Source organism: Globicephala melas, chromosome 20 (assembly GCF_963455315.2).
Source record: "Globicephala melas chromosome 20, mGloMel1.2, whole genome shotgun sequence".
Lineage (NCBI taxonomy): Eukaryota > Metazoa > Chordata > Mammalia > Artiodactyla > Delphinidae > Globicephala > Globicephala melas.
In genome coordinates, this window is record NC_083333.1 from 39608232 (window position 1) to 39618619 (window position 10388).

General features: G+C 52.6%; 2 non-coding genes across 2 annotated transcripts; both read right to left on the reverse strand.

The window, feature by feature from the left end:
- Positions 1 to 1387: 1387 nt before the first annotated feature.
- Positions 1388 to 1578, reverse strand: LOC132594367 (U2 spliceosomal RNA). Its single transcript, XR_009560520.1, has one exon. It is a non-coding gene; the product is annotated as a U2 spliceosomal RNA (small nuclear RNA).
- Positions 1579 to 5426: 3848 nt separating this feature from the next.
- LOC132594365 (U2 spliceosomal RNA) lies at positions 5427 to 5617 on the reverse strand. Its single transcript, XR_009560518.1, has one exon. It is a non-coding gene; the product is annotated as a U2 spliceosomal RNA (small nuclear RNA).
- Positions 5618 to 10388: the final 4771 nt, after the last annotated feature.

Here is a 10388-nt window from a genome sequence, read left to right on the forward strand (position 1 = left end):
ACCTAAGTGAAAAGCCCATCACTTTTTTTTTTTTTAATATAAATTTATTTTTGGCTGCGTTGGATCGTCGTTGCTGCTCGGGGCCTTGCTCTCGTTGCGGCGAGCGGGGGTTACTGTTCGTTGCGGTGCGCGGGCTTCTCATTGCGGGGGCTTCTCTTGTTGCGGGCTCTAGGCGTGCGGGCTGCAGTAGCTGCAGCACGCAGGCTCAGTAGTTGTGGCACACGGGCTTAGTTGCTCCGCGGCCTGTGGGATCTTCCTGGACCAGGGCTCGAACCCGTGTCCCCTGCACTGGCAGGCGGATTGTTAACCACTGGGCCACCAGAGAAGCCCGGAAAGCCCATCATTTAAACCTCCATTCCGGGTGGATCCTCGTGGCTCTCAGCGGGAGCTGCCCTCGCGCTCGGTCCTTTTCTGCCTGTGGATTTTTTTTTTTTGTTTTCCCCGCGGTACGCGGGCCTCTCACTGTGGTGGCCCAGGAGCTCCGGATGCGCAGGCTCAGCGGCCATGGCTCACGGGCCCAGCCGCTCCACGGCATGTGGGATCTTCCCGGACCGGGGCACGAACCCGTGTCCCCCGCATCGGCAGGCGGACTCTCAACCACTGCGCCACCAGGGAAGCCGTGCCTGTGGATATCGACATCAGGAAACACTAGGACAGAAGTAATGCTGGAGGCACCAAAAGAAGTCGGGGGAAGTAGAGACAGAACAGAAGACTCAAGCTACTGTTTTCTTTCTGCTTTGAGGGTGACGTGGAAACGGTCTGGGAGCCTCAAGACGAAGCTTGGATACCCTCTCCGCTCCTTTCCTAGTTTCCACAGACGGAGGAATGTGGGGGAGAGGCCCCCTGAGAAGACTGTGGGGCAGAAACTATGTCCTCCAGAGGACGCCACGTTTGAGCAAAAGCACAAAGCTGCACTTCGAGAGAAGGCAGAAAAGAGAAGAAATTCTTAGCGCAAGAACACGGTTTAAAATTGGGGGAAAATGAGAGAAAAATGGAGAAAGGGACGTTCAGTTACCTAACAGAAGGAGAGAGACGGCAAGGTGAATGCGAAAACAGCCAAAGCACACAGGGCAGTCACCTTGTGGTCGTGGGTCCTTCCGCCAACCAGTACGAAGGCCCTCCCAACGCTGAAGAATGGGAAACTGTGAGAGAGCTCTCTCAGTCACAGCGGTTCTTTCCTCTACCCAACTGAACTTGCTCCTTTTCTGCACATACAACCTATCTATACAAACAAATCTACAAGAAAAACAGACGCAAAAGATTTTGAAAACACTATCGAAAGGAGAAAAAGCTCTGGTCCAGTCCAACAGAAAAAGCTTCGCTAAAGGAGCGCACAGCGACACACGACACACGGCTCTTACTTTTTAAACCTCAATTATCTCCCCGGGAGGGGTGCACCAGTCCTGGAAATACTGCAATACCAGGTCGATGCGTGGAGCGGGCGGAGCAAGCTCCCACCCCGACTCCGGGATCCAAAAATCCGTTTAATATGATGTTCTCGGGTAGAGAACGTATCAGATATTAAACTGATAAGAACAGATACTACACTTGATCTTAGCCAAAAGGCCGAGAAGCGATACCCAACAGCCTGCCATCCCTGTCACCGTCCTCCTCGCATCCATATTGGACTCAGTGTGACCCCTGTCACTGCTCACTCGAGGTCTCACTTCCTTTGCTTCGGTGACAGTACTGTGGGTGGCACCACACCACACTCTCGTGCAGAGTTTTTATTCTCTACATTGTAGAAGAGGAATTCTGGATCTGTTGTAGCTTCGTCCTTCTCGGGCTGGAGCGCCATTTTACATTTGCATGCCCCGCCCCCGCCCGCCCAAGGGGGCGTGGCTCCGGCGGGCTGACCTTATCCTCCGGGCTGCTGCGGGGGAGCTCCTCTTTGGCATCAATGCGAGCGGAGACAAAAGACCGAACCGTAGGGGATTCGGGGTGGGCGGCTAGAGGGGCCTGTGGGAGGAGCCGTTGGCTGAGAGTTTTCCTGAAGACGAGGTCGCAAGACACTTTCGCTGGAAACGTCCAGACTGCAATGTGTTAAATAGGCCTCCGCTTCGTAGGGTCGGATGGGGCGCTCATTCTGAGTCCGGGGAGCGGAAGGTCTAGAGTGGGGGCTTCCCAGGGCCGGTGGGGTAATCTCCCTGCCAGGCGGAAGGCGGATGGCCCACAGTGGGGAAGGGAGGAGGTGTGTGGACGCAGAGGGCCGGGCTGAGCAGCTGGAGGGATTCTCTCCAACTCAAGCGCCTGCGTCGGTCGGTGCTTCTACGAATGAACCCAGATCCCGGGCTTCCTACAGAAAGCTTCCTCTGCCTGAGACCTCCTTTCCCTCCACCTCCTCCTCACCTGTCTAATTCTTACGCAGAGCCTCTGGGCTCCGCTTCGGCTTCAGCTGCCCCAGCAAGCCTTCCTCATGGGCTCTTCCGCACCGCACCGCACCGCACCCCACCCCACCCCACCCCAGGATGATTGCGGCCCTCCTTTGTGTTTCATCCCACCCCAGACTTCGAGTCCACCATTCACCACTCGTTGGGGGCGGTCCTGTATCTCCGCCACTGAAATCTGAGATCCTTGAGGGCGGCGACCCTCATCAGCAAGCCCTTAACCTCTGTGTCCCAGCACTAGGCCAGGGCCCGGCCTGTAGGAGGTGCACAGTAAACGTTTGCTGAGTGAACAGAAGGTGTGCAAAACAGACTGAATCGGAGAAGCGCTTAGGAGGGTCCTGGCCCGATCCAGGGGTGAAGAGGGGAAGATCTGGCCTGGGGTGGCAGGACACCAGAGAGGAGAGTGACTGCCAGGGACGCTCTGGGCATCAAGGCCCGTAAATAAATTAAGGCCTCTGGCAAAGTGGGGATGAAGTTTCGCAGCGGCAACGCTTCTCTGTGGCAAAGGCCGCAGGCTGCCCAGGCAGCGTAAACCTTTTCCATCCCCCTTCCTAACAGAGCTTCACTTTAGTTGGGGAGTTTCTATTTCTTTCACTGGATCTCAGAAGAGCTCTTAGAAGGTATCACTGATGCAGGACTGAAACCCAATGGGGCCGTTTCACCCTGCCGCAGGGAAAACCTGATGGCGGGTGCTGCCTGAGCCCTTCCCAGTGCCCGCCCCTCTGCCGAGCGCTCCGTGTGTATTAACTCATTTGATTCTCCCCGTAACTCCGCGGGGTGGGTATCAGTATTATTATCCGGGGCCAGGACTAGGTGAGGCCAGTGAGAAACTAGTCTTCGGGGCGGGCGGGCGAAACATTTAAGGGAGTGCCGCCCCGAAACGCTCTTCAGCAATCAAGATAAGGAATATTTTGATACAGTGCATCTTACCTGGATCCTAAGATAATCGAGAGATTTATTTTGATTACTGGGTTTTTGGTGCTCCCTGAAATTTTTTGGCCAAGGCAAGCGCCTCACTCGTTTCCCTCCACTCTCATCCCCATTCTGTTGACCTGCGCTGTCACAGCCACTAGCCACTCGCAGCTAGGGAGCGCTAGGAAGGTGGTTCCTCCTAATACATATGTGCTGTTAAGTGTGAAATACACACGGGATCGCAAAGGCTTGGTATTAAAAACTGTCAAATAGCTCCGCATTAATTACGTGTTGAAGTGGTGTTTCAGATATCTGTTTTTGTTTTTTGTTCTATTTTTGTGGCCGCGCCGCAGCTCCCCGTAACCCCGACCAGGAATCAAACCCGGTCCCGCCACCCCCACCCCCACCCCCACCCCCATTCTTATCCTCCCGCCCGGGCCCGCTGGCTGCCCTGACCGGGACAGTCTGGTCAGCTTCCAGGTCAGGAGGCCAACATGAGCGTTGCATCAAGGAGTTCCAGTCCAGAGGCCGCGAAACCTTTCGTGGGGCTCAGATCTACTCACCGACGGTTTGTTAGTGCCTCCGTGTGTGAGCCAGGCACTGCTTACGGCACGTTCCTGGTCACCATCTCATTTTACCTTTACAGGACCCTGAGGAAGTGTCATCACCCCCAAACCTCAGAGGGGAGAGAGGCAGCCTGACTCACCCCCGGGGCTTCCAAAGGTCTTCCAAGGGCAGAGGTCTTCCCCCGAGGCCCGGCAGCCAACTGTCAGGCACAGCCCTTCGCTCACCCATTCTTCTCTCTGGCAATGACTTGCTGAGTGCCTCTGACAGGCCAGAGCTGTTAGGGGTTCGGAGTTACCATAACAGATCGCTGTTGTAGATGTACAGGAGAACATTGAAAGTACTCATCGTCAGGGAAAACATACAGCGTTTAGGGTCACTTCCTAGTAATCTGTTCTAGGCCCTTGCTGCTCCAAGCGCGAGTCTGTGAACAGCAACATCCGCATCGCCCTGGAGCCGGTGAGAAATGCAGGACGCAGGCACCAAGTCACACCTCCGGTCTTAGTTTGAGAGGGCTGCCAGGGCTGCCAAAATACAACGCCACAGGCCGGTGGCTTCAAGAACGTAAATGGATTTTGTCACAGTTCCGGAGACTGGAAGTCCCCGATCGGGGCGCCAGCGTGGCAGGGTTCTGGGGATAGTCTTGGCTTGGCTTGCACGTGGTGGACTCCCCTCCCTCTCCTCACGTGTTAGAGAGAGGGAAAGGATAAGCTCTCCCGTGCCTCCTCTCATTGGGGAGCTAATCCCAACAAGAGGACCCCATCCCCCATCACCTCTTCCAAACCTCACCGGCCCCAGAGGCCTCCCCTCCGGATAGAGCTTACAGATACGAACTTTGGGGGCACAACTCAGTCCGTGACCCCTACTGAACCAGAACCTGCATTCCTGTAAGGTCCACAGGCGACCCCCGTGCACCTTAGATTGAGAAGATTGAGAAGCACTGATTTCTTAAGTCACACACACTGGAAAACAATGTGAGTTTTGGTGGTCAAAGTTGATGTGTTACTTTGTACGTTTCCCGAGGAAGATTAAACTAGCTTCCCGGGCCAAACTAACCGCTACGAGCCACAGAGGACTCACTGTATGCCAGTCCCTTGGCTGAGTACTTCACACACTCCATCTTACTTAATTCTCCTGGTAACACTATGAGGTAGGTATTTAAACCCGGACGGAGACCACTCTTTATTCTTTCTCGCGCGTGGTGAACTTTCGTTCAAACCGCACAAGACTCACACCAGAAGTAGGTCCCGCAACTTCCGCGCGGTGGGCTCTTTTTTCAAACCCAAACACGAACTCTCGTCTCCTCACGCTGCCCCGTAGAAAGTTGGGGACAAGGTTCGGCAGAAAGTACCCTTCTCTTCCCTCCCCCTAGTCACGCCTCGCAAACACCCATAACCTAACCACTTAGGTCCGCAGGATGAACAGCAGACACAAAAAGAACTTCCACAGAAGAGCAGTGTTACACCTTGCAAACGTAAAAAAAAAAAAAAAAAATCTGCAACTGGGCGATAAAAAAAGCATAAACCACAGCTCTTACTTTTTAAACCTCAATTATTTCCCCGAGAAGGGTGCACCAGTCCTGGAAATACTGCAATACCAGGTCGATGCGTGGAGCGGGCGGAGCAAGCTCCCACCCCGACTCCGGGATCCAAAAATCCGTTTAATATGATGTTCTCGGGTAGAGAACGTATCAGATATTAAACTGATAAGAACAGATACTACACTTGATCTTAGCCAAAAGGCCGAGAAGCGATACCCAGCGACCTGCCATCGCTGTCTCCGTCCTCCTCGCATCCATATTCGACTCAGTGTGACCCCTGTCACTGCTCACTCGAGGTCTCACTTTCTTTGCTTCGGTGACAGTACTGTGGGTGGCACCACACCACACTCTCGGGAAGATTTTTTATTCTCTACACCGTAGAAGAGGAATTCGGTACCTGCGGTAGCTTCGCCGTCCTCGGGCTGGAGCGCCATTTTAAATTTGCATGCCCCGCCCTCTCCGCGCGGGTAGGTGTAGCCGCGCGGGTTGATCCGCCCAGTCCTCGGCACCGCCTCTGCGCGCATGAGCGGAGGCTGGGCCGGGGCGGACCTCTTCGTTGGCACCAGCTCTCGCGTAGACAGAATTCGGGGGAATTGGGGGTGGGAGAATAGAGGAGGGCGTCTGCGCAATTGATTCGCAGCAGACTGGTCCGAGTACGAAAAACGTCATCTGGTCTTCACTGTGAAGACGACAGGGTCCCACGGGCTGGCTCTGTCTAGGCCGAAGACCCAGTCGAAGGCTGGGAGTCCAGGAGTGCCTGTCCGGTGTCGCCTGGCAGGGGCTGCGGTGAGAACTGGGGACCCGAGATCGCTCCCTGCGAGCACTGCTGCCCTGGTTGTCAGGACCCCCGCCCTGCCGCGGCTGCAGGCCACTAGGGCAAACTCCTTCACCTCCAGAGCCTTAACTCCCCAGCTGAGAAGTGGAAACCTTAGTGCCTACCGTGTGGGGTTGAGGGGGTATAAAGGGAGCTAGTGAGGCGACCTTGGTTTGGTAGTCTAGAATGTGGGCCCTAGTGTCCAACGAGGTTCCAGTGAAGGCGTCATGGCTGTGACACTGAAACAACTGAGCAGCTGTGTTGCCTGTAACAACACAAGAGGAAACATTTATTGCTTGGGCCGGGCTTTGCGCTAAGTGCTTTCCTTATATCAGACTTTCAAAGTTTACCTACAGACGGAGCGGTTGACACAGAGAGGGTGAGCAACTTTGCCCAAGACTACACAGCTACTTAGCGGAAGAGGTCGGATCCATCTATGAAGAGCACGGGACCTAGAAAAGGGCACGAAAAGAAAGAGAAGTGGTTCTTGTGTGTCCCGCCCACTATGAGAGTAAGTGTTGCTGAGCCTGACACACAGGTCTGTCTGAAGAGAGACAGGAACAAGCTGTCTGGTGCAGCGGTTAAGAGCAGAGACTCGGAACACCTAGTCTCTAATCCCGCTCCACCTGTTAATAATCACGTGACCTGGTGCGTGACTTGGCCTCCCCGCTTAACCGTCTGTCTTCGATGTAGCCCCGTTATCTGTAAATTGGAGATAAGGAAATGAGAAATTATTAGACACGATCTTAAGAATTACGAGACACGCCTGGAATATGGTATTCCTGTAAGTACCAAATGTAAGGGAAAATATCGCAACTCACTTCTCTGTAGCTTACCCTCTTCATCTAGAAAAATGAGAATATTAACATATAGTCCTGTGCTTAATCTTCCCTCATTCTCCTGGTTTTATTTGACTCCATAGCACATGTCACCTGACATCTTACACATTTATTTGTTTATTGCCTTCTAGCCTAATAGCATGTAAGTAAGCTCCAGAGCAGGGAACTTTATCTCCTCAGTGTTTAGAATACGGCCTGACACATACTAGACACGTGAACACATGAATCTGGTTGAACACATGAATGTGTAAATATTAAATAATGCGATTTGTCCGTACAGAAAGAGATTAGCAGGCCTCCTGGCTCGCGGTAATTATTACGACCCTCACTGTGTTCCACTACATTTCTGCTTGCTTCCATGTTTATCAGGTCATCTTGTGCTCACCAGTTTAGCTTCCTAGGTATTTTGATCTTTAGAATGAGGTCCCTTGGATTGCAGACATGCATGTTCTGTCATTGCAAAGCCGTATCTCCCTTTGTCAATTAACGACTTAGCATTCTAATTCACGCACCAGCTTCTTGTGAGTTCGGTTAACGTGAGTCAGTGCCCCTCAGCCAGCTCACATCCATGTGTACAGACGAAAGTGCCTATAAAAGTTCAGGCAACACCAGGACGTGGCTGGCTGGTGAGCCTTCCTTTGTCCAAGCGTCCTACAATCTCACTATGGACCCAGTTATCATTGCTGCCAGGGAGTTGGAAATGATAAGCCAGAGACAGAGACTGGAAGAGCACAGATAGCCTTCTCAACCAGTGCGTTTCCCACAGCCTTGCCCAACCACCATGTTATCAAACTTTTGCATACTATCCAATGTTATCTCTTACTATGAGCAAGGTTGCACAGCTTTTCATGCGCTTGAGATCCATTATTATTTTCTGTGAACTGCGCGTTCCTATCCCCTACCCACCGTCTTTTGAACTGTTGATCTTTTTGCGTTTCCATCTCTGACCTACTTCACATTTGTCCTAGTATTTGAGTTCAGGTATAGATCTGATTTTATTTTGTCTGGATGGCTACCCAGTTGTCCCAATATCATATATGAAATAGTCCATCTTCTCATCAGTTTCAGATGCCAACTTTATCATATTAAAAAGTGAGTGTATACACACACACACACACACACACACACATATATGACTTCTCTTTTTTTTTTTTTAGAAAATCTTCTGATATCCTGTTTTTAAGAGTCTTGATTCAACTGATTCTCTGATATCACACCTAACCCTGTGCCTGTCACCGTGTGGGTCCTGGGATCACACAGGTGAACGTGACCTCGTCCCTGTGGTCAGCAAGGGGCATCTGCCGTGTTCTTCCATTCCTCTCCTCTGGCTGCCACTCAACCACATCCACTGCTCTTTGCTGCCGAGGAAGCCTTGCACGCTCAGATAAGGTCTGCCCGTGCCGAGGCTGCCAACTCCAAGCGCTTCTAAGTGTTCCATCCCTGGGCATCAGAAGCCTGCTGGGTGCCCTGCCAGCTGGGGAGGACAGCCTCTTCAAGTCCAGGCCTCACTGTATCTGTTTTTCCTGGCCCTGCAGCAGCGCTGCCTTCCCCTCAAGTTTTACCCTGACCCCTTGGACAGCTCCCTCAGGTTTCTTTTCATCACTTGTCAGCTTGCCCTAGTTGAAGAGACAGGGAGGGAGGTACCATTTTGTTTTCTCTGACCTCCTCTCCCTTCTCTCTGACCCCGCCCTCTCGCCCTCAATTCTCCTTTCTCCCGCCTTCTCCCTTTTCCCAGTCACAGAACAAAAGCTTTCACTTTTATGACTAGCAACAGAACTGGATCGGTCTGTCTGACTTCGCAGTCGGAAAGGGAGATGGTTTTTCCCAGCCACGTGATCAGGGGGTGCGCGTGGACCAGCAGACCTTCTGCTCCTCACCCCCCTGCCCCCGCCCCGAATGTGCTCGGGGTCCTGGCGCTACAACGTAAGAGTCTGTGTGCTGGAGAGCAAGTTTCCTGCCCGGCTAGACTGGATCCGTCAAACTAGTTAGACTCAACCAAGAACTGGGCTTTTCGCAACTTGGCTGCCATCACGGAGGCCAGCAAATCTCCACATTTTCTTTTTGGCCTTTCAACAGCCCCCAACAGAAGGCGTCACACTCCACAGTGATGCCTGATATTGTCCATTCCAAGATGCCCATCGTTTTCACAGCTTTACGTCTCAGGAGCCAGCATGCGTCTTACATTCGACGCCAGGAGAAAGCACTCTCGCCGTTTAACATCGCAGCACGTCTTTCTTTGTTTCTTTCGTCCTGTCTTTCTTCAGGGCTAGGTAAAAGAACGGTACCTCTCACAAAAGATGGCATCTTAAATTCGTGAACTCCTATAACAATAAAAGCCTCTGTTTCTTGAACCCGATGTGTGACGTGGATTATTTCCTCCCAGCATCACAACACCTCCAGGATGGAGGTATCATGACCCCTACCCTGCAGGGGAGGAGGCTGATCAGAGCTGGGGGAGCCGCTAGATCGCATTCGCACGCCTGTTAAATAACGCAGCCGGTATTTCATAAGATTTACCTGGCCCACGCTTCTAACTGTACCCTGTTCTCTCCGCAGCAAAGGATTCTGGGTCTCTATAATAACCAGCTCTATTAAAAATGCAATGTGCGAGTGGCTACAATCAGTTAACAGCACGGGAAGTTCCCCGAGGGCTGATATGAGTTAAAATCCAAATCGACAGGGGGCGGAGTGGGCTACGGAGTAGAATCGAGAGCTGGAAGGAGTTCTGAGGTCAGAGGTGGGGTTGGGAGAGGCAGCTTGCACAGGGGGAAGGCACGAGAGGGGCTCGGAAAGGGAGATGAGAATCGGGAGGGCGCAGCCTTGGCAGATTTGCCCTGAAAATCCCTCCTCTCGCGGGAGGACTGGCTCAGAGGGTTGGAAACAGTTCCCCAGATTCAGCCCAGCCCACCTCCCCTACCCTGAGCGTCTCCACATCTGAGCCCTGGTCCTCCTAAGGTAGGAGGACAGGAAGAGGGAAATCGAGGGAGGAAGAGATACCAACAGGAACCCGCTTCCTCTCTTGCCCATTTAATGACGGAGACAGTCAAGTGCCTTTCTCTTTCTCTTTCTCTTAAAATAGGTACTTTCCACCTAAATATTCGCAGAATTCGTTTATAGGAAGATAAATGTGCTGTGAAAATAAATGTCCAGTGACAAGCCTCCATTTCATTTTTTGTATCTGGAAACCCTTGTGTATCTGTCGTTGCAAATGACATCCCTGGGTGCTAGGACGAGGAGAAGGGAGTATAGCACCTCTTTGAAAAAGGGAGAAAGTTTTCCGGCAAGGCTCAGGTCCCACTGGCCCCTCAGCAGAGCTGGGGCGCCCCCAGCAG